Raw genomic sequence first — 25,844 nt, forward strand, 5'->3', positions numbered from 1 at the left:
AAACCCCAAATCCTAGGATCATGACCTGAGTCAAAGGCAGATGCTTAATGACTGAGCCACCCAAGAGCCTGGAAAACGTGTTTGTTTGTTTGTTTGTTTTTACTTTTATTTTACCTAAATTTTTATTCTGTCACCACAATGAAATAGATCTACAGCAACTTTTTAAATGTTGGCATAACATTCATTTGTATAGTTCTAATTTGATTTAGGAAAGTAATTGTCTACTGTAATTTTAATTAAAGCCTTTTTGATCCGTAACTGCCCAACTGACAGTTAAGTATGGTATAACTGAACTTTTTGGCTTCTTGTTTTTTAAGTAGTGACATGAGACTAGTTGGGATGAATGAGTTGGGAATAAAGCTATCTGCCTCACTTCAAGCCAAAACATGAACAATACTCTGCACTCTTGCCTTTTGACAAACACTTGCAACATTATAATGACTGACCCAGCCAAATTACCTAAATTATGTGGAAATGAGATTCTACTGACATTCTATGGACATGTAGAATAAGTGAGATATAAAATCTATTGTTTTAAGTTACTAGGATTGATGCAGAATTTAGCACTTTGATGTGGGGTGCTATTGCAAGACAAAGTTCAAACATATGATACAAATTTAGGACCCAGGAGGCAAAGAAAGTTATATTGGAGACTAAAAGGATGGTAATCCATACTAGGCAATGGAAACACTCGATAACAGAAAGAAACACAAGAAAAATATTCAATCACTCTACTAATTAAAGCAAGTCTATATTAAAAATGGAAAGAGGAGGTTCAACTTCTGTACTGAATATGAAAAATTTCTAAGCTTATTCAAGCATTCTTTTACTGCTATCTGGAGTTTATAATTTTCTGCAAAACAATTTGGTAATATGAATCTTTTGGCAATATGAAGATTATATTTTATTTGTTCATTTAAATTAACAAAGTGGTAATTCTGCTTCTAGGGATATGAATAAAAAAGCATCAAGAGCATTTAAAAAACTTTATAAAGTCAAATATTACTGTATATTTTATAATTATCCAAATTGTGACCAAATGCTCACTATGTTTTACATAAAATGAATAATGGCAAACACTCAGAATTAAAGGTTCAGAGATATTTAATGGCATTACAAAATATATGGATATAACATTAGGTGCAAAGAAAGTAAAAAAAAAAAAAAACTTGCATGTTCATTGAGGAATCCACCAGATAAAAATAAAACAGTAGAGTATCCAGTTTGTGAACAGTGTTTCTCTCTGATGGAACCATCATGCCTTTCTGCCACTTTCTTCTTGGACAAGACTGTGTTTTCTATTTTTTATAAATAAACATGGATTACTTTTCATAAGAAGAACTTAAATATTGATTTACAGTTTGGGATTTCTCATTTGAATCTATTATGTATATGAAATACAATAAAATTTTCTAAGAATATGTACAATTATCTAAAAATCCTGTCTTAATGCATGTAAATAACATTCTGTATCAAATATCCTGCTTAAAAACCCTTTTCATTTGTCAAGGTCCAATGACACCACAGTCTGAAGTGACAGTAATTCTCCTTTAAATATACAATTTTCTCTTTTTGTTTTCTCAAAAATAATCTTAAATGTTTGTTTTCTTAAAAGTTCCCTTAAATAGTAGACAATAATATAGACTCATTGGAAATGAGCAAATTGTAAGATGCTCAGCCTGAATTGGTATTTAGAAACCTTAAAATTATGTTTTCCTCCTTTCAAGAATAGCTCAGAAAGATTAAAAAAAATACTTAGAAACATGGAAAACTTAAGCTATATATTTTAAATTCTATGTGTATACATGGAACAACACTTTTGTGATTCAGGCCACTTGAAACAAAATCCTCTATTATTAAAATAAAGTCTTGTTAAAAGTTATGTCAAACTATCAAAAAGAAATATTTTGTTTTCTTTATAATTAGCCAACATCTTTATAAAATGCTAAATGTAAAACTGTTGCATTAATTGTGTTTTAGAAATTCTAAGATTATTTACTTTTGGCTATTAATTTACACAAATTTGAAAATGTAAGACATTGCTTTATATATTTGATATATATGAAAACAATATAATTTGTTTTGAGAATAATAAAAAGAGCTATAAGATTTTTCTCCTATACTGTTGAAGAAAGGCAAACTATTGAACACATGCAACTCCCTCTCTCCCTCTCAAACACATACCTCTTTCCCTCTCAATTCACAGACCCTAAAAAAAATGCATACACTAAAATACACACATTCATTCACACAAGCATGCATACAAGCACTTGCATGCACATCTCAGTAACTGGTGTGGAGTAAAAGAGGGGAAAAAATGGGTGGGAAAAAATAATGGGTATATTAATAGGTATTATGGAAGTAAATTGAGTAATAATTATTCACTGAAAATTTTTATATGAATTAAATCTTTCTATCCATGAAATTTGTAATTTAATATGTTTTAGTGGACAGATGAACTTATGGGAACAGATTGTTTATCAAACACTTTCCCCTTAATCTAATAATTTCTTGACCTTGGTTAAGCTACTGAAGATATATGAACATCAATTTTTCTCCCTTGAAGTATTCATCTTGGTTACATGGTAATGCCCAATAAATGTTAGCTCCTCCCCTGAGTTATTCCTTTACTTTCATGACTGATTTGCTAATTCTTGACATTCTGCATTTTACAACATTGTCTCAGAAAAATCTTATTTCTTTTAATCTCTATATGTAGTTCTCTTCCAGGATGTCTTATTTTTGACTTTTAATTATCTCTATTGTTAATAACTCATCATCTTCTGAACTCTTGAATATATGCAATCCTTTTCATTATGTCTTTGATTCTTTATTCTTCACGTGTTCTCTTCTCTAGACTTTCCCCATTCCCTCAGCTTTTAGAATGACACTGCTTAGGACCTTCAATTTCTTGCTAATTAGGTATTATACTGGTATTGTAAGTGTTGAATAATAGAAAATTTGTATATATATTGTTCTTTCTTCATTTCCTGGCACATGTTCCTGAAACCCTTGTCATTTCCCAAGCAATGAGAGCACTAGGAGCATCCTTTGTTTTAACATTTGGTCTTTGACCCCCAGTTCTTAACACTAACTTCTTAAATCCTTTGGAATTTCCTGGATGATAGGAATGTCTTTTTTGTTGTTGTGGTTTGTTTGTTTTGTTTTATTTTATTTTTTTATTGCTATGTTCAATAACGCACCTATAGTACATCATTAATTTTTTGATGTAGTGTTCAATGATTCATTTGTTGCATATAACAGCAAGTGCTCATCATAACTTATGCCTGCTATAATACCCATCACCTGGTTATCGTAACCCCCCAAACTCCTCCCTTCTGTAACCCTCAATTTGTTTCCTGGAGTGCAGAGTCTCTCATGGTGTGTCTTCCTGTCTGATTTCTTCCCATTTAATTTTTTCTCCCTTCTCTTATGGCCCTCTGCATTTTTCCTTATAATCCATCTATGAGTGAAACCATAGAATTATTATCTTTCTGTGCTTGATATATTTCAGTAAGCATAATCCCCTCCAGTTCCATCCATATCAATGCAAAAGGTAAGATTCATTATTTCTAATGACTGAGTATTGTATTGTATATACAAACCACATATATCTACATGTATGTTTTATGTATGAACCACTGAGTATCTATTGTATATATGAACCATAAATTCTTTATGCATTTATTGTTGAAGGGTATCTCAGTTCCTTTCACAGTTTGACAGTTATGGATATTCCTGCTATGACCAATGGGGTGCATGTGTCTCTTTTTTTCACTATATCTGTATCTTTGAGGTAAACACCTAATAGTGCAATTACCGGGTCATAAGGTAGCTCTATTTTTATTTTTTTTTTATTTTTTTTAAGATTTTTATTTATTTATTTATTTGACAGACGGAGATCACAAGTAGGCAGAGAAGCAGGCAGAGAGGAGGAAGCAGGCTCCCTGCTGAGCAGAGAGCCCGATGTGGGGCTAGATCCCAGGACCCTGGGATCATGACCTGAGCCAAAGGCAGAGGCTTTAACCCATTGAGCCACCCAGGCGCCCCGGTAGCTCTATTTTTAAAGTCTTGAGGAAACTATATACTGTTTTCCAGAGTGGCTATACCAGCTTGCATTCCCACCAACAATGTAAGAGGGTTCCCCTTTCTCCACATCTTCTCCAACACTTGTTGTTTCCTGTCTTGTTAATTTTTGCTATTCTAACTGGTACAAGATGGTGTCTCATTGTGGTTTTGATTTGTATTTCCCCAATGGCAAGTGATGCTCAATGTTTTCTCATGTGTCTGTTAGCCACTTTTGTCTTCTTTAGAGAAAGGTCTGTTCATGTCTTCTACCCAGTTATTGTCTGCATTATTTGTTTTTGGGGGCTTGAATTTGACATATTATTTATAGATCTTGTATACAAGCCTTTTATCTATTATAGCAGTTGAAAATATCTTTTCCCATTCTGTGTGTTGCCTCTTAGTTTTGTTGACTGTTTTCTTTGCTGTGCAAAAGCTTTGTATCTCGATGAAGTCCCAAAAGTTCATTTTTGCTTTTGTTTCTCTTGTTTTTTAGAGATGTGTCTTAAAAAATGTTGCTGTGGCTGATACCAAAGAGGTTGCTGCCTAGTTTGTCCTCTAGGATTTTTTTTTGATGGATTCCTCTCTCACATTTACATCTTTCATCCATTTTGACTTTATCTTTGTGTATGGTGTAAGAGAATAGTCCAGTTTCATTCATCTCCATGTGGCTGTCCAATTTTCCTAGCACTATTGATTGAAGAGACTGTCTTTTTTTCCATTGGATGTTCTTTCCTGCTTTGTCGAATATTAGTTAACCATAGAGTTGAAGGTTCATTTCTGGAGTCTTTATTCTGTTCTGTTGAACTATGTGTCTGTTTTGTTGTTGTTGTTGTTATTTGTTTTTGTTTTTATTTTTTCCCCAATACCACGCTGTCTTGATGATTATAGCTTTTTAATATAGCTTAAAGTCAGGCATCGTGATGCCCCCGCAACTTTGGTTGTCTTTTCCAACATTCTCCTGACAATTCAGGCTCATTTCTGATTCCAGACATATTTTAGGATTGTTAGTGCCAGCTCTGTGAAAAATGCTGATAGTGTTTTGATAGGGATTGCACTGAAAATGTAGATTGTTCTGGGCAGCATAGACATTTCACAATATTTATTCTTCCAACCCATAAGTATGGAATGCTTTATCCATTTATTTATGTCTTCCTCAATTGCTTTCGTAAGTTTTTGCTAGTTTCCAGAGTATAGAACTTTAACCTCTATGGTTAGGTTTACTTACTCATAGGTATCTTAAGAATCTGGTGCTATAGCAAATGGAACTGATTCCTTAATTTCTCTTTCTTCAGTTACATTTTTAGTGTATAGAAGTGCAACTGGTTGCTATGTATTGTTTTTATATCCTGGCATATTGCTGAATTTTTGTATAATTTCTAGCAATTTTGGTGTGGAGTCTTTTGGGTTTTCCTCATAAAGTATCACGTCATTGCAAAGAGTGAGAGTTTGACTACTTCCTTTGTCAATTTGGATGCCTTGTATTTCTTTTGGTTGTCTGATTCCTGAGGCTAGAACTTCTAGTATTATGTTGAACAATAATGGTGAGAGTGGGCATCCCTGTCATGTTCCTGACCTTAAGGGAAAAGTTCTCAATATTTCCCCACTGAGAATGATATATGCTGTGGGCTTTTCATAGATGGGTTTTATGATATTGAGATATGTTCCCTCTATCCCTATTCTTTGAAGAGTTTTAATCTGGAAAGGATGTATATTTTGTCAAATGTTTTTTCTGCATCAATTGAGAGTATTCTAGGGCTCTTGTCTCTTCTTCTGTTAATGTGATCTATTACATTGATTGATTTGCAAATGTTGGACTACTCTTGCATCCCAGGAATAAATCCCACCTGGTCGTGGTGAATAATCCTTTTAATGTACTGTTGGATCCTATTCTCTTGCATCTTGTTGAGTATTTTGGCTTTCATGTTCATCTGGTGTATTGGTCTGTAATTCTTCTTTTTGATGGGCTCTTTGTCTGGTTTTGGAATCAGGGTAATGTTAGCCTCATAGAATGAGTTTTGAAAATTTCCCTTCCATTTTTATTTTTTGAAACAGCTTCAGTAGAATAGGTATTATTTATTCTTTAAATGTTTGGTAGAATTCCCCTGGGAAGCCATTTGGCCATGGACTCTTGTTTCTTGGACTTTTTAAATTATTTTTTCAATATCATTGCTGGTTATTGATCTGTTCAGATTGTCTACTTCTTCCTGTTTTAGTCTTGATAGTTTGTAAGTTTCCAGGAATGCATCCATTTCCTACAGGTCGCCTAATTTGTTGGCATATAGCTGCTGGTAATAAGTTCTAATAACTGTCTCCATTTCCTTGGTATTAGTTGTGATTTCTCCCTTATCATTCATGATTTTATTAATATGGGTCCTTTCTCTTTTCTTTTGCATATGTCTGGCCAGAGTATATCAATCTTATTCTTTCAGAGAACTAGCTTTCAGTTAACCAGCTTTCAGTTTCATTGATCTGTTCTTCAGTTCTTCTAGTTTCTATTTCACTGATTTTGGCTCTGACCTTTATTATTTATCTTTTCCTGCTTGGTTTAGGCTTTATTTTCTGTTCTTTCATTTGGTCATTTAGGTGTAAGTTTAGCTTGTATATTTGGGATTTTTCTAATTTTTTGAGAGAGGCTTGGATGACTATGTACCTCCATCTAAGAACCGACTTTGCGGTATCTTATAGGGTTTGAACCGATATATTTTCATTTTCATTGGTTTGCATGAATTGTTTAAGCTCTTCTTTAATTTTATGGTTGACCCATTCACCCATTCATTCTTTAGCAGTATGCTCTTTAACCTCCAAATTCCTTCCAAATCTCTTCTTGTGGTTGAGTTCCAGTTTTAAAGCATTGTGATCTGAAAATATGCAGGGAATAATCCTAATCATTTGCTATTGGTTGAGACCTGATTTGTTTACCCAGTATGTGATCTATTCTGGAGTTCCATGTGTGCTCAAGAAGAATGAATATTCTGTTGACTTTGGATGGAATTTTCTGTACGTATCTATGAAGTCCATCTGGTGCAGTGTCATTCAAAGCTTTCATTCCTTTGTTGATCTGCTTAGATGATCTGTCCATTGCTGTGATCAGAGTGTTGAAGTCTCCTACTATTAATGTATTGTTATCAATATGTTTCCTTATTTTGGATATTAATTGGTTTATATGATTTGTTACTCTCATGTTGATGGCATAGATATTTACAATTGTTAGATCTTCTTGTTAGGTAGACACTTTAAATATGATATAGCATCCCTCTACATCTCTTACTACTGCCTTTGGTTTAAAATCTAATTTGATATGAGGATTGCTACTCCAGTTTTCTTCTTAGGTCCATTCTTGTGGTAAACTGTTCTCCACTCACTTTCAATCTGGTGGTATCTTTAGGTCTTTAGGTTCAAAAGGAGTCCCTTGTTGACAGCATATGGATTTATTTGTCCTGTTGTTGTTTTTATTCAATCTGAAACCCTGTGTCTTTATATGGGAACTTTTAGAGTAACAGTTTTTTTTTTTTAATTTTCTTTATTTATTCATTAGAGACAGAGAGAGAGAGAGAGAGAGGCAGCGGCAGAAGGAGAAGCAAGCTCCCTGCTGAGCAGAGAGCCTGATGAAGGACTTGATCCCAGGACCCTGGACCATGACCTGAGCCAAAGGCAGACACATAACCATCTGAGCCACCCAGTTATCCCTAGAGTAACTATTTAAAGATATAAATTTAGTGCAATTGTATTACCTGTAAAGTCCCTGTTTTTGTAGATTGTCTTTGTTAATTTCTGGTCTATATTGCTCTTGGTGGTTTCTCTTCACTTACATAATCCCCTTTAATATTTCTTGCAGGGCTGATTTGGTAGTCACATATTCTTTCAGCTTTTGCCAATCCTGGAAGCTCTTTTTCTGTCCATCAATTCTGAATGACAACCTTACTAGATAAAGTATTCTTGGTTGCATGTTTTTTCTCATTTAGTACCCTGAATATATCTTGCGAACCCTTTCTAGCTTGCAAGGTTTCTGTGGATAGGTCTGATGTTATTCTGATGTTTCTATGTTCATATGTAAGAAAACTCCTCTCCCTAGCTACTCTCAGGGTAGTTTCTTTGGCTGTAAGATTAACAAGCTTCTCTATTATATGACAGGGTATTGATCTATTTTTATTGTTTTAGGGAGGAGTCCTCTCTTCCTTTTGGACACAAGTGTTTTTTCCTTACCCAGATTAGGGAAGCTCTCAGATATGATTTGCTCAAATATAGCTTCAGTTCCTCTTTCTCTTTCTATCCCCTTGGGGATTCCAGTGATTCTTACATTGGACTATTGCATGGCATCATTAATTTCTCCAAGCTTTTTTTCATGGGCTATTAGCTGCCTATCTCTGTTTTTCTCAACTTCATTCCTTTCTGTCAGTTTATCTTCTAGATCACTTATTCTCCCTTCTGCCTCATTTACCCTGGCTGTTAGAGGAATCAGTTTAGTCTGCATACCATTCATTGCATTTTTAAGTTTGGTCTGATTAGATCTCATTTCTTTCCTTAGAGATTCTATATTGTCACTATTGCTTTTTTCAAGCCTAGCTATTTATTTTATGATTGCTATCCTGAGTTCTATTGCTGACATCTTGTTTATATACATACCCATTAGTTTTGTGACCGAAGACATTGTCTCTGTTTCTTTTCTTTGTTGAGAGTTCCTCCTCCTAGTCATTCTGTTGAGGGATGTTGAACAAATGGACAGAGTCCAAAATATCAACCCTGACCCAAACAAAATGTAGCCTAGAAAAAATCCAAAGTGGTCAAAAGCTACCATAGATGTGTAAACAAAGCCAAGATGATACAAACCAATTTTTTTAAAGGCAGGGAGGGGAGAGACTAAAATATCTCATACTGGACAAAGCAGGGTGATCTGCCTGTTCCTGATTGAGTTTTGGTCTCTGTGTTAGAAGACGCTATATCCCAAAATTGCAAAGAAATTAAAACTCACATATATATCAAGATAAAATTGAATAGACTGAAAAACTGACTAGTATGGAGCAAAAGTCTATAAAATATAGATGTGAAAAAATTATAGTTAAAAAGTAACTTAAAAACATAAATTTGGAAATAAGAATCTATTTGAAATGGGAACAGGGCAAAAAAAAAAGAAAAGGAAAGAAGAGAAAAGAAAAGAAAAGAAAGAAAAGAAAAGAAAAGAAAAGAAAAGAAAAGAAAAGAAAAGAAAAGAAACACAAAACTTTAGCTTGAAGTATAAATGAGTCATGTGGAAAACCCTGGAGACAATATGTTATTTTCCCCTGGTGCTGGAGTTTATCAGTCCTGTGGGAAATAAGCTTGTATTCACTGCCCTTCCAGTCTGTCTTCTGGGGCAGAGGCCTGATGCTCAGCTTCTTAAGCATCCTTGCCAGGGTGGAGTTACTCCACCCCTTGTCAAGAAGATGGACTTAATGAAGCTGTGTAGCTTTATTCCCTGGTGGCTTTCTGCTTCTCTTTAGAGGATCAGACCAAATATGGCCCTGGGGGAATCTCTGGCCCAGAGCCACAAGTTCATGGTCTCCTTTCTTCAATAACCCCTTCAGGTTAAAACATTTCCATTTCTGTGTGTACCAAACTCCACAGACATGCACTATTTGCACCCACAGCAACTCTCCTGGGGGAGTTCTGGGGACCCAGGAGTGTTTCTGTGCTTTGTGACTTTGAAATTTTGAGTGGCTATGGGTTCACACATCTCCCAGGTCAAGACTGGGTGCCCCCCCAAGTGTAGTTTCAGGGGCCACACCTCCCTGAGAGCTGTTGGCCTGTCGTGGGTGCAAGCATTTTGTATCTCCCATGGAATGTTAAACAGCTCACACCTTACAGTCCCTTTCAGGGTGCTCAAGCAGAGAGTGGTCTCCCTACCAGCCCAGCACATGGAATATGATGACCAGAAGTGAGAGTCCCTTCCGGGCTGGTTGACCATAACCAGTCTCCCTGCTCCACTGCTTGGGCACTCTATCAATTCAGGCTCCCCCATTCTTTCTGTGTCACCTGTGATCCTGAGATCACAATAATCCACCTTGAATTCTGCACTATTCATCCTCTGTTATTGTATCACTTCCCAGTGGACAGTTTATGGAGGGTCCCTATCCCCTCCATTTATCTTCCAATATTTCCCCCAAAGATTCAAAGTTATACAACACCTACCTTGCAAAAAGTAGTCATTTTTCTGCACATAGAGATCCAGATAAATCTTCTTACATCTTGGGTTGAATTTGTGTGTATTCAGAATGGTTTGAGAGATATCTAGCTAAATTCAAGGGACCAGATGAAACAAGCTCCCCTACTTTGCCACCATCCAGGAATGCCTTTTGTTCTAAAGACATGACCCTCAGTGAACCTCAGATGGGGGCTAATCTTCAGAAAGAATAAGCCATGATTAAAAGCTTGGAACTTTCAGCCTCACCCAGCGTTCCTCAGAAACAGGAGAGGGGTTAAAAGTGGAGTTAATGATCAATCATGTCTAGATGATGATGCTTCCATAAAAATCCCAAAAGTACAGAGTTGGGTGAATACATCTAAATGTCTAGAGTCAACATACCCCCATTTTATGGGGCTGGAAGCTTCAGCACTAGAGGCCCTTCCAGATTTTTTACAATGTATTTCTTATCCTGATGTTCATCTGTATCCTTTGTTATATAATAAACCAACAAATGTAAATAAATATTTCCTGAGTTGTGGGAGCTTTTCCAAAAAATTTGCTGACCCTGAGGAGGAAGTCATGGGAACCCTAACTTATTACTTAGTTGGTCAGCAGTACCAGGGACTTGTCATTGACATATGAAGTGGGGACATCTTGTGAGACTAAGCCCTTAGTTTTTTTTTTTTTTTTTTAATCTGTCTTTAGCTCCACAGAGATAGTGTTAAAACTAAATTGAATTGTAGGACACCTAGCAATGTCAGAAATTTGGGTTGGTGGGGAATAAACCTACATATCTGGTGTCAGAAATGTTGTATGAGTGAGGAAAACTGTTTTTTTCTTAATATCAGATGAAACTTATCACTTTCTGTCTTCTTCCATCTTGCCTTTTGTTATTCTTGTTTGAAATGGTAGTTGTGTTTATGTTGTGGCAGCATCATTTCTTATATTGAAAATATTTTGGGGGGCACCTGGGTGGCTCAGTTGATTAAGCAGCTGCCTTCGGCTCAGGTCATGATCCCAGCGTCCTGGGATGGAGTCCCACATTGGGCTCCTTGCTCTGCAGGGAGCCTGCTTTTCCCTCTGTCTCTGCCTACCACTCTGTCTGCCTATGCTCGCTCTCTGTCTCTCTCTCTGACAAATAAAAATAAAAATAAAAAAAAAAGAAAAGAAAATATTTTTGGTTTTACTTCAATGATGAGTCCAGAAAATATGATGCCTCACTTTTTACAATATTTCCATGGCTTGAACTTTTAAAAATAGCAAATACTTATTATTGTTCTGGAGAACAACCTGAGGACACTTCTTGTCTCTCTTCACACTTTCTCCCTAAGTGATATCATCCTTTTTTGTACTTCTAAATGTCATTAATATACTAAATCGAAACTGAGATCTTTATTCTGATTTCCAGAATCATATACAGCTCCGTATTTACTTGACTTCCCCACGTGGATGTCGAATGGGGTTTCAAATATAATGTATTGTTTGCTTTCCCTTATGACATAAAAGGCATTGTGTATACTCATAGTTATCTCACATGATTAGAAGTCTATCCATTCACAAAGAATGTCTCCTTAGGAACTCAAACCAATGACCAGACAATTCAGGTAAGTGTATCAAATATATACCTCATTTATGTTCCCTCCTTCTGACTCTTATTCTGTAATTCCTGCCAATTATATCTCATCCTTACTGAAATGGCTAAAATGCACCTATGACAGTTATCAAACATCCACTCTTGCTTCCTGTAAATCATTTTCTATATAGCATCAGCAGTATTGTAAAACTAAAATCTAGATATATCAAGTCCAGTTTTTAAACTCCCTGAGAAACTTTTTCAAGCTTTTTTTGTTTTTTCTAATTTTTAAGCTTTTCTTAAATTAATTTTTTTTCAGTGTTCCAAGACTCATTGTTTATGCATCACACCCAGTGCTCCATAACAATATGTGCCCTCCTTAATAGCCACCACTAGGCTCACCTTTCCCCCCACTCCCTCCCCTCCAAAACCCTGTTTGTTTCTCAGAGTACACAGTCTCATTGTTCATCTCCCCCACCCCCAAGTTCCCCCAACTCACTCCTCCCCTCCAACTCCCAATGTCCTCTGTTTTATTCCCTTTGCTCCTGGCTCTTTCCACAGTTTGGTGACTGTGGCCATTGCTGCTATGAACATTGGGGTACAGATAGCCCTTCTTTTCACTACATCTGTATCTTTGGGGTAAATACCCAGTAGTGAAATCTCAGGGTCATAGGAAAGCTCTATTTTGAATTTCTTAAGGAATCTCCACATTGTTTTCCAAAGTGGCTGCACCAACTTGCATTCCCACCAACAGTGTAAGAGGGTTTCCCTTTCTCCACCTCCTCTCCAACACTTGTTTACTGTCTTGTTCATTTTGGCCATTCTAACTGGTGTAAGGTGGTATCTCAATGTGGTTTTGATTTGAATCTCCCTGATGGCTAATGATGATGAACATTTTTTCATGTGTCTGTTAGCCATTTGTATGTCTTCTTAGAAGTGTCTGCCCATGTCTTCTGTCTGTTTTTTGACATGATTATCTTTTTCATGTGTGTTGAGTTTCAGGTGTTCTTTATAGATCTTGGATATTAGCACTTTTTCTGTAGTGTCATTTGTGAATATTTTATCTCATACTGTCACTTGCCTCTTTGTTTTGTTGACTGTTTCTTTGGCTGTGCAGAAGATTTTGATCTGAAGTCCCAAAAGTTCATTTAACTTTTGTTTCCTTTACCTTTGGAGACATGTCTTGAAAGCAGTTGCTGTGGCTGATGTCGAAGAGGTTACTACCTATGTTCTCTCTAGGATTTTGAAAGATTTCTGCTTCACTTTGAGGTCTTTTACCCATTTTAAGTTTATCTTTGTGTATGGTATAAGAGAATGGTCAAATTTCATTCTTCTATCCATAGGTGTCCAATTTTCCCAGCAGCATTTATTGAAGAGATTGTCTTTTTTCCACTGTATATTTTTTCCTGTTTTGTCAAAGTTTATTTGACCATAGAATTGAGGGTCCAAATCTGGGCTCTCTACTCTGTTCCACTGGTCTATGTATTTGTTTTTGTGCCAGTACCAAGCAGAAAATTGATAAAGAAATAAGAGCTTTGAATGATGCAATGGACCAGATGGACCTCATAGATATATACAAAACATTCCACCCTAAACAACAGAATAATCATCCTTCTCAAGCACACATGGAGCTTTCTCCAGAATAGACCACATACCGGGTCAAAAATAAGTGCCCAAACAGTGGCAAAATATTGAGATTATTCCCTGCATATTCTCAGACCACAGTGCTTTGACACTGGAACTCAACCACAAGATAAAGTTTGGAAGGAATTCAAATACTTGTAAGCTAAAGACCATTCTCCTCAAGAATGTTTGGCTCAACCAGGAAATCAAAGAAGAACTTAATCCATGGAAATGGATGAGAATGAAGACACATCAGTCCAAAACCTATGGTATACGGCAAAGGTAATCCTAAGGGGGAAATGCATAGCCATTCAAGCCTCCCTCAACAAAACTAAAAAATCCCGAATATACCAGCTCTCTTTACACCTTAAAGAAATGGAAAATCAACAACAAATTAAGCCAATATCATGCACAAAAAGGGAAATAATCAACATTAGGGGAAAAGATTAATGAGATAGAAACTAGAGATACAGTAGAACATATCAATGAAACTAGAAGCTGTTTTTTTGAAAGAATCAATAAGATCTATAAACCCCTGGCCAAACTAATCCAAAAGAAAAGAGGATTCAAATTAATAAAATTATGAATGAAAGGGGAGAGATTATGACTAACAGCAAGGAAATAAGAACACTCATCAGAAATAATTATCAACAGTTATATACCAATAAGTTAAGCAACCTAGGAGAAATGAATGCATTCCTGGAAACCTATAAACTTCCAAAACTGAATCAGGAAGAAATTGAAAACCTGAATAGACCAATATCTAGTAACAATATTGAAGCACTGATCAAAAACCTACCAAAAAACAAGAACCCAGGACCTGACAGATTCCCTGGAGAATTCTACCAAACATTCAAAGAAGAATTAACACCTATTCTCCTGAAGCTGTTTCAAAAAATAGAAATAGAAGGAAAACTTCCAGACTCTTTCCATGAATACAGCATTACCTGATCCCAAACCATGCAAAGACCCCATCAAAAAGGAGAATTTCATACCAATATCCTTGATGAATATGGAAGCCAAGTTTCTCAGCAAAATCCTAGCTAATAGGATCCAACAGTACATTAAAAAGATTATCCACTATGACCAGTGGGAATTTATCCTTGGGATGCAAGGGTGGTTCAACATTTGCAAATCCATCAATTTGATATAAAAAATCAATAAGATAAAAGAGAAGAACCACATGGTTCTCTCAATTGATGCAGAAAAAGCCTTTGACAAGATACAGCACATGTTCCTGATTAAAATTCTTCAAAGTATAGGAGTAGAGGGAACATTACTCAACTTCATAAAATCTGTGTATGAAAACCCCACAGAAAATATCATTCTCAATGGGGAAAAGTTGACAACCTTTCCTTTGAGATCAGGAACACAACAATGATGTCCACTCTCACCACTGTTGATCATCATAGTACTAGAAGTTCTAGTAACGCAATCAGTTCTAGCAATCAGCAATGAGAAGTTCTAGCAACAGCAATCAGTAATTGTCTGATTGCTGAATGAATGAATTCATTCATTAAATGAATACATTCATTTATTTATGAATACATAATAAAATGTATTCAAATTGGCAAAGAAGAAGTCAAACTCTCTCTCTTTGCAGATGGCATGATACTTTCTATGGAAAACTCAAAAGACTCCACCTCCAAACTACTAGAGCTCATACAGCAATTCAGTAATGTGGCAGGATACAAAATCAATCCACAGAAATCAGTTGCTTTCTCATACACCAACAATGAAAACATAGAAAGGAAAATTATAGAATCAATTCCATTTACTCTAGCACCAAGAACCATAAGATACCCGGGAATAAACCTAGTGAGAGAGGTAAAAGATCTTTACCTGAGAAATAAGGAACACTCATGAAAGAAATTGAAAAAGACAGAAAAATATGGAAAAGCATTCAATACTCATGGATTGGAAGAATAAACATTGCTAAAATGTCTATACTGCCTAGGGCAATCTATACTTTCAATGCCATCCTGATCCAAATTCCACCAGCATTTTTTAAAGAGCTGGAACAAACCATCTTAAAATTTGTATGGAACAAGAAGAGTCCCCGAATTGCTAAGGAAATGTTGAAAAAGAAAAGCAAAACTGGAGGCATCATCTTGCCCGATTTCAAGCTTTACTACAGAGCTGTGATCACCAAGACAACATGGTACTGGCAATTTTTTTTTTTAATGCTTTTTGTCCATGTTTTTCTTTCACCATTTGAGGATACTTAAGAAACTTCTTTCAAAGTCTTTACCTTGTAAATCTGATACCTGTGGTTTTTCCTTTGAGTGGACCATATTTTATTGTGTTTTTGTATACTTTATAATTTTATACTTTTTGGTTGGAATTTAGACATTTGAAGAAATGGCCACCTCTACTAGTCTGTTGAGATTGGCTTTGAGCAGCAGCAATCTTTCACTTAATTAGATTGACATGCTCTGAGTGTGGTCTTCTCATGGATTTTGTAAACAAGTATTTTGCCTGGTCCTGTGTGTGGTTTTTAAAAATTTCTCCACATACTTGTTGTGTGCTATAAATGTGCTGTAAATGGTGCTATAAATGTCTTATTTTTTTCAGAGTGTCCTAACAGCTTCTCCTTAGGGTATTAGATGGTCCATTGTATGCCTCTATTCAGTAATCTCTTGCCCCAGGCATCTATGGGTCTGCAGTCTTGCTGTAGTTTTCCAGAGCCTTTTTTGTCCCTGTGTGGTGTTCAAGTTAGGCAAACAGAGACCAGTTCTTGTAGTAGGCACCAGACAGGTTAAAACATTGCAAAGGTTTGCCTTGTTCCCTCTGGTTTGAGGAAAGCAATGGGAATTGGGCTGCCATCTCCTCCAGACCAAGAGAGCCCTGTGCCATGGGTGCAGTGGACAAGAATGAATAAAACTACCACTAAATGTCCTAACATTTTTTTTCTTTTTATATAACTTTTAAATTTAGATTCAACTAATAAACATATAATGTATCATTTTTTTCAGGGGTATATATCTGTGATTCATTAGTCTTACACAATTCACACCACTCACCATAAATATACCCTCCCAATGTCCATCACCCAGCCACCCTATCACTCTCATCCCCTTTCCCCTCCAGCAACCCTGTTTGTTTCCCAAGATTAAGAATCTCTTATGGTTTGTCTCCCTCTCTGATTTTGTCTTGTTTCATTTTTTTTCCCTCTCTTCTCCTCTGTCTTGTTTTTTAAATTCCACATATCAGTGAAATCATATGCTAATTGTCTTTCTATGGTTGACTTATTTCACTTAGCTTAATATCCACTAGTTCCATCCACATTATTGCAAATGGCAATATTTCATTTTTTGATGGCTGCATAATATTCCATCATAGATCATATCTTCTTTATCAACTCATCTATGTCCTACCATTTTAAAAGTGTTTTTTTTTTTATGATTTAGTATTCACTTGGTTGCTATAGATCTTGGTTGTTTAGCTAGTTTTTACTTATTTGTTATTTTTTATTATTATTATTGTTAATCTTTAAATGCTTTGAAGCATTTGCTTTTCCAGTTTTATTGAGATATAATTGACATATATCACTGGATAAGTTTAAGGTATACAGCATCATGATTTGACTTACGTATATTGTGAAATGATTATTACAGAGCTTAGTTAACATCCATCCATTTAGGTGCAATAAAAAGAGAAAAAAGAAAAACATGTTTTTGTTTTTTATGCCTCCACAGGAAATAAGAGCTTGGAGTTTCTTATTTAGCCATTTTTTTTTTCACACACATATGTCCATTTATTTATATAACCAGAAAGAGAGTAAGACAGAGAGCAGACAAAGGGAGAGAGGATGACAGGAACAGACCAAGTAACAGACTGAAATATTAATATAGTGAATGTAATACTTTATAATTCCTCACCAGTGTGCTTTCTTGATCTTGAACAAGTCATTTTTAATGTTTTCTCCTCTGTAAACTCAGTAGTTAGAGCTTTCACATAAAATACAATGTGAGGAAGTATGTTAATACTGAAACAACAATTAGCTTATAGCAACTGTATAATACTCTAAGAATTAATGAAAAAGCTCAAATTGGGTGACAGAACAAGAATTAGTTAGCTGCATTTGCTTTTGACATATAATTGAAATGTCAAATAGGAGTATAAGATATCAGAAATTATACCCAATCAACAAAATAGCTTATTTGCTGACTCTACTGCAAGAAAGGGCAAGTTGGCATTTCTCCCAGATCCCCCACTTTGTGACTTCTTTTCTTTCTTTCTTTCTTTTTTTTTTCTTTAATATAATTTTTTAATTTTTATAAACATATATATAGCCATTTGCTAAAGATGCTCTGTCATCCTATTTTGAGAAAGTATGAGAATACTTAATGTTTTCATCAATATTTGTATTATCTTGCATCCAGTATATATTTTACCACGACTGCCCTAAAATTCCTCCCAGCCAGCACACTACTTTCTGATTAAACATATTCTTATATTCTTGTTGTATTTCTACAAAGCATAACATATTTATGTTTGTATTGAAACTGCAGCAGGACATACATTGTAGATGTTAACCTGCACATAACTCACAGAATATAATTTTCCCATTGAAATAATCATAACAGGCTGATATTTAACAATGCAAACTTTTTGAAACATGTTTTAAAAAGATAAAAAGATTTCAGACACATTTTTTATTCACCTATATATGTGAAGTAGAGGTGAACTACTTACTTTGCTATTCCAAATATCATTTTGTTAGAATATTTACAAGGAAAATTTCTGAAGTTCTCATTAATCTATTTCTTTTAAAGATACATTGAAATCCTTACAGTGATAGAACTGAACATATATTATTTTTAATGTACAGCTAAATCTTTAAAAAAAATCTTTTCATTGTGTAAAATACTATAGAATCATAGGTTCTAATTGGCATGTAAAATGTTTCTAAGAAAATCTAAGGAAATCTACATAAAGCAAAATAATAAGTCTTTATTGTTTTCCTCAATAAACAACATCTTACTTATAGATTGGAAAAAGAAGTATATGATGGTTTCAATCAGAAGACTTCCATATATTTGCAAGATATTTGAACATAGTAAGTGTAAATCTCAACCAAAATCTCTAATATCAAACCACTTTCTAGAAAGTAATATGAAGGTGAAAAACATTTTTCAGTTTATCTTTCACATACAGAAACTTATGTGAGAAATTTACTAAGGACATGAGATCTAAAAACAAATATAAGCACTTGAGTATGTTGCTCATAGAGACAGTGGACCATTTTGATGAATTTACCCCTTTTATACATTCATCACATTCTGCAATCATTTCAGTTACAAGGAACTAAGACATGGTATTTAGATTTTTATGCCAAAGATGTCCTTCCTTTGCACACAGTCTGGTATAAGGTATATGGTCTCCACACTTGCAAATAATTTCTACAGTTTATTTTGCCTTCTTTCATATAAATAAATCTTGGCTTTTTTCTTTCAAACAGCACACCATGTTATACAGGTATTATACTGTTAATAAATAAACAGGAAAAAAAAAGGATCTCTAAACTAACCTAACCTAATTGGTAATTTCCAATTAGGAAAACACATTGACTAGGAAGATCAATAAAATTCCTATTTGCAGGTACAAATTCAGTAGATCTTCAAAACCTTATAAAGATATCCTGCCAGCATTTTTTTCCTTTAAATGGGAAATATTTATTTTTTATATGAGTATGAAAGTTATTTTAATAAAGTGATCCCAAGAGAACAAGATACATATATATTGTGTTTATTTGATATTCAGTTAAACTAAGGTAATATTTCCACTCCCCAATCCTTTATTTAATTTCTCCCTGACCCTCACTTGCACTATACTATATATTTCACTTCAAACTCAGTTAAATAAATAAGTCAAATTCTCTTAGCCCATGAATTTCATAGCTATTCTTTGCTGCCAGTAAATCTTACCTTTTATTTTCAGTTGTCATATCAGGGGCATAAGCTGGAACTAGGAAACATGGCTCTGCTCCTTCTCAGGATCATCAGCAATCTTTCACACCATGCTTATATATGAATTATGAAGATAGCTGTTGGTTTAAAAAAATAAAATGATCTCAAATGTAATATTGCAAAAGGTTGGAAGAATTGAATTTCCCATATAGCAAATACAGGTTTGTCTTCAACTTCTTGAGTGAACTCTGATGGCAGTGAGAATAAGAATAACCACTTGATGCAAAATGGGAAGTTGTCATCATAATTTAGGGCCAAAATAGAAGAAAAGTACCATACACACCTGACACCATAGTATAGATGAAGGCCAACTGAGATAAATTGCCTCTGACTCAGAGTGCTGAAGAGGCATCATGAGTATTTATGGCAGCAGTGTTAGTAAAGTTTCCATAGACTCACAAGGTTAGAGGAAGGCAGAAATCTCTGATAAATCATGTAGTCCACTGCACAATGTTGTATTTTACATTGCAAGCAGACATATGGTAACTTTTAATATGTAATCTCAAAAGAACTACTTCAAGATTAGCTTCTACTCATTTTAAAGTATTTTTATCTGAATATTATAAACTAACAATTCAATGTTTGTTGTAAATAGTTTCCAATATTCCTTTTTCATCATTCTTTTCTTCCTATTTTCATCAATACTAAATGATAATTCAATACTGTCATGCACTGAAGCGAGCTTTCATCAGGAACGAAATCCTCAAATTTTGCATTATTTCTCCATGTAGAAAGACACTATATATATTATCCAAATTTCATAATATGTATCTCAAAAATATTGAATTAATTACTAAATAAAATAGCATGTTGGGTCTTTTACTGAAAGTTAACAGGGACTAAAATCTCTTCTCTTTTGGTTCTTAGAGATCACATAAAACACAGTTCAACTTGATGATAAATAATTGAAGAGGCCCTAGTTGTCTATTAATGAAATATGGTACTCAGAAAAGGATAAGCTTAAATTTAAATATATAAATTTATATATCTATAAAAACATATTTATGTATAATTTTATATATTATATTTATGTATGTATGTAAAGAATATATATAAATGGATAAATATCTTCTCTTTAATTTCTATTTGACATTCATTGGGTTTATTTATGATATATTAGTTAAAGGAAATAAGTAGTATTATATTATCTGAGAATTACTGAATATTTATAGATGTTTTCTAAATGTGGTGTATGAATTAACTCATTTGGCTTCCTACACCAAATCTATAAAGAATATACTACAATTATCTGTATTGAGGAAATAGAGAAAAAGACGCAAATGGAAGTAAAGTTGCATATTCAGAGTAACAGAACAAGTAGTGACGTAGCAGCATTCAGGGTCAGACATCATGGTTTCAGAGTGTCTTTCTACTGAGATATACTGCCTTAGAAAAAAATGCAAACTATTTCCAAAAACATAAATACATTCAAGATCCTTATGCATGTGTTACAGGCTGAATTGCACCACCCTCCAAATTCACATGTTGAAGTTCTAGCCCCTAATACCTGAGAATATGACTGCATTTAGAGACAGGACCTTTAAAGAAATAATTATGGTAAAATAAGGTCATATGGTCTCATCTTAATTCAATATTACCAGTGTTCTTATAAAAAGATATTAAAGACACCATATGTAGGAGTACACAGAGAAAAGACCATGTGAGGATACAGTAAGAAGGCAGACATCTGCAAGCCAAGGAGAGAAGCCAGAGAAAATAGCCAAACTTCTCAATACTTTGATCTTAGTCTTCAGAACTGTGAAAAAATAAAATTCTATTGTTTAAACTTCCAGGCTGTAGTATTTTATTATAGTAGCCCCAGGAAATTAATACTAACAAGTACTTGCTAAAAATACTCAGATACACAATGACAGTAACATAAACTAACACATGGAAATTAGATCTTTAGGTACATTGAACCCATTAACCATCTATTATCAATAATTTGTCATTAAAAATAAAATTCTAAATTTGATTTTGGCAATTCACTGATACTAAGTAAATAAACAAATAAAGGCAAGCCTTGTGTCAGTGATTTACAATTTTAGATATCAATATCTCTTTACTTATAGTTCCACATTTTAATTGAATTTATCACTGTTCTAAAAGCACAAAAAGAGTTGCAGTAAAGTTTCATTAAACAGGGGAAAAAAAACAAAAAACAGGGGGACAAATCTACTTTATGCATACATTCTGAGTATTTATTAAACAAAATAAAAAATATTTGAATGCATAGCTATGTAAGAAAATAAATATCTACAAAAATTTATGTGAAGGTAAAGAAGTTATTACGTAATGAGTGATTAGTATATACAAGCTGATACTTTAAAGTTTTATGGACATTTATTTTTATATCTCATTTATTCTTCAGCAGAATCATATGGAGCTGATATTCCAGTTATTTCCATTTTACATATTTTACCTGTTTCTCAAACCAAGGCTTAAGAGGTTAAGGAAACCAAAGGCACAGAGCCAGTAAAAAGTGAGTTAAGAAATGCCTAACTTTATGTCTGCCTTTAATCAGACTCCATGATTTGAGGTTTTAGTGACTGGTGGTAAAAATGTTATTAAATGTGTTTCTTCATTGGGGGCAGTAAGTAATAAGTTTTTACAATACTGATTCTGTGTTCTTTTCATGAATAATCAGTGCTTTGAAGGGTGGTTTTTTTTGTGTGTGTTTGTTTGTTTGTTTTAAGATTTGATCTATTTATTTGTGATAGAGAGAGAACAGAGGGAGCAGCAGGGAAAGAAAGAAGCAGGCTCCCTGACATGCAAGGGGCCGGATGTGGGGACTCAATCCCAGTCCCCTGTAATCACTACTCCAGCCAAAGGCAGACTCCCAACCAACAGAGCCACAGAGGCATCCCAGTACATTAAAGGTCTTAGCTGTATAGAAGAAACTTCTGCTAGGGGAAAAAAAAAAATCAGTTCTTAGAAATAGGCAAATGAGTTTACTTTGTGGTCTTTAATTGTAGGTACAATCAACTATTTTTTAGATTATTTTACAATTCCTTAGGTGCACAATTTAATATGTACACTTTTGTCCCAAAGAAATGCTGCTATGTTGTGTTCAATGGAGCAAATAACCCTAAAGAGTATAGTTTCTTGCACTGTTGGACATTATCAGTTTAAATCTAAACCAACAATTGAGAGTAAACATTGGTTGATTCCTTTATCAATTATAAGTTGAACTACATATTTGGCAGGTATTTTATATTTCAATGTGAATCATGGATTCACTTTTTATTCAGTCTTTTTAAAAATTATATTTTCAACAGTTGTAATTTTCTAGTAATTGATTTGAGAAAATATTTTATGTAATAATTATAATGAACTTGTAGGCATTATTATTTAGATTTTCCCTGGAGATATATTGTTTAATTGTATAAAACATTCAAAGTAATTTCATAAATTAGGAGATTAAAAAATCAAAAACTTGCAGAACAATATCTGTTTATTGACAAAGAGGAGACTGAGAGTAACTTACTGTCTATAAAAATACAAGGGCAATGCTTCTCCTATTTTCCTAATTTTTTTTTCTTTTTGAGATGTGGGAATAATTTGAATTATGAGATTACCTTATTAAAGTATATTTCAGAAGGCTGTTGTAAAATTATATGATTTTAATAAGTTGTAGTTCATCACACAATGATATTTAGCCAAAACTTGTTTAACAGTTTGAACTTACTGCCGACCAGCAGCGATAATAATGACCCTCCGGCTGGTTGGGTTTCAAAAAAGCCCTTTATTTCATATGGCCATCACTTATATAGGGGAGCTAAGCCAATCAGCATAGACAGCGATATGCATCCACCAATCTTAAGCTTGTTACCAAGTACCCACAGCATAGCAATAGTTCAACAGCCAATAGGTAGTACTTCCTGTTTACTATCAGTCACTCTAGACACACCTTCTGGCAAATCGCCAGGCGCCATTTTGCAAAGCTCTGCGGTTGACAGATCTCCGGGCCCGTGGAGCATCCGCCCTGGACAGAACCTCAAGAATAGAAAATAAAAATCTGTTATAAGTTTAAATTTCCTTAACATTAATCCATACTGACTTAAAAATATCTGGATGCAAAAGATACCCACTGAAGATAATTTTTCAAAATACATTTATATTTGAAAGGCAGACTCTTAAATTATAAGTTATTCTAATATAACTGAAATAACAATTATATATTCCTTTCAGAAATATTATTTTTTATTAAAATGAGAAAATTACAGGTGAGAATGAATTATTAAATGGTAATTTCCATTTCCTTGGAAGTAGAATATGATATTCTTATGCTAAATTTCCCAAATCTTAAAGGATTTAAGAATCCTACATACTCAGTAACTTCTCATGGCTAGGGAATTGCTTCCAAGAGTGATTATGTCAGTTGCCTGTTTGTCTGCAGTGGATAATAATGTGAAGAGCCAACTTCATCAGTTGTAGCCATAGACTATGAATTCTTCCCTTAAAACTAAAGATAAATTGGATCTTGGAACAAATACAGCCTCAGTATCCTCACCAAATAACTCCTCCTTCAGCTCTCTGTACCGTTCTGCATAAAGGGAAGAACACTTTTTTCACGTGATATGAGGAGACAAGTCAAGGTGAAATATTGCTTAGGAAATAATGCACTTAAGAACAGCCACAAATACTCTTTTGTTTTGTTTTTTAAGTAATCTCTACAGCCAATGTGGGGCTCTCACTCATGACCTTGAGATCAAGAGTCACATACTCTGCCAACTGAGCCAGCCAGGAGCTCCTATGGTATACTTAAAAAGTTTCATCAGGTAAAACTTGAAAGATTGGTCTAAATATAATGAAGCATTCTTTTATGATAAATGAAAAACGAGTTTGTTTTGACTTAGACTTATAGCACACAAGACCTTACATAGTAAAAGTGTCGTTCCACACCTCAGAGAAACCACTGGAATTTAAAATTGAAAGGAAAAAGTGGCCATGATTAAACAAAGATTTAAAACTTAAGAAAACAAAGATCACTGAAAACTGCTATAGCTTGCACAGTAGGATGACTGCTAAGTGATCAGGTCAAGAAACCACATTTTATGATCCCTTGTACTTTATACAATTTGTTGTTTTCAGAAGTTGTTATTTTTTTTTTAATCACTATCAGAGAGAATTTATATAATGCTCTTCCATTCATAGATCTGTATTTAAGCAAAGCTTAAAATTAGTAAATGAGATTCCCTTCTCTTCTTACATTATAAACTGAAATAAATGACTAATGAATATTTTATTGTAAATGCCAGAAGTGAAATTAATTATTTCTTGTAAGAAACACATTAAAATGTTATTAATATGACAAAATATGGACAACTTGTTTTCATTATAAAACTACAGGAAATTACGTGCTTTCTACTATTGAAAATATTGGAAATGATCAATTATAAGAATATTTAAATAAATGTGTACTTCTTCAGTGTGTAATGGCAGGAACTTGTTGGAATTTGAATCAATCATTTTGCTCCTAGGAGACAGTTACAACATTCAAGGAAATGGGAAAAAAAAGAGTTAAGACAAGAATTACAGAGATTTACAAGTTATAAGGCTAATGTCTTCAAAAGTTTTAGAAATGATGAGGGAGAAGGGACATAGTTGCCTCACATTTATTTAACAGATGATTTCATTTTGAGACTGATTTTGAGGTAATTATAAACCAGAGTATATTTGACCAACACAGTTCAAAGTATGATTTTCTAACTGTTGACACATAATTTACCTTCATACATTCATTTATAAATTTCACGTTATTGGAGCTGGTTTATTTATCAAATTCCATAAGGAATGGAGAACAGAACAGTGTGATAGCTAAAAAAATTTGGTTTTATATTCTAGCACCAGAAGCACCTGTTTATGGAAGAGTGAGATCTGGTAGAAATTTTAAAGACCCATCAAGCTAAAGTTCTACATTTTACAGATGAAAGAAACAAGATGCAAAAATCTGAACTACAATGCCCAATATTCTACAATCATTATAATACAATAATCTTGTTTCCACAGCAATCAGACTATCTTCCACTATGATTCACTGAAGCTTATATTCACTGAGCCCCACTGAGGAAAGATTAATATGTATTATGCAAGCTTGATTTGAAGTAGCTACTTAAACCCACATGTTTGAGTGCCTCCACTCTTAGATTTGTTTTTTTATAAGAACTATAATAGTATGTAAATAAGGTGGAGATATCCATATCAGTACTACACATCAAAGAGGATATATGGCCTTCATCATTCAGAAAGTTCAAGGAAAAAAGTCTGAAAGACTTACTCAAATATCACAGTAAGAGAGGAAAAAACAAAAACAAAAACTATCAGAGAGGAAAGGAAGGGTTTTTCCACTATAACTCCCTGAAAACTCCTTGGTTAGGATCAGGACGGGCCAGAGAAAGAGTAGATAGGTGCCATTCATGATGAATATCATTTCTACCAGTCTTCA

At 34.2% G+C, this 25,844-nt stretch overlaps 1 long non-coding RNA gene across 1 annotated transcript; it reads right to left on the reverse strand.

Annotated features, from left to right (window-relative positions):
• Positions 1–1,108: 1,108 nt before the first annotated feature.
• On the reverse strand, positions 1,109–23,118 carry LOC101690644. Its single transcript, XR_199606.2, has 4 exons — positions 23,085–23,118; positions 19,355–19,473; positions 17,306–17,374; positions 1,109–1,298 (listed from the first exon to the last, which is right to left on the reverse strand). It is a non-coding gene; the product is annotated as an uncharacterized LOC101690644 (long non-coding RNA).
• Positions 23,119–25,844: the final 2,726 nt, after the last annotated feature.

The sequence above is a fragment of the Mustela putorius genome, unplaced genomic scaffold, assembly GCF_011764305.1.
Source record: "Mustela putorius furo isolate JIRA1106 unplaced genomic scaffold, ASM1176430v1.1 tig00000460_pilon_pilon_pilon, whole genome shotgun sequence".
Lineage (NCBI taxonomy): Eukaryota > Metazoa > Chordata > Mammalia > Carnivora > Mustelidae > Mustela > Mustela putorius.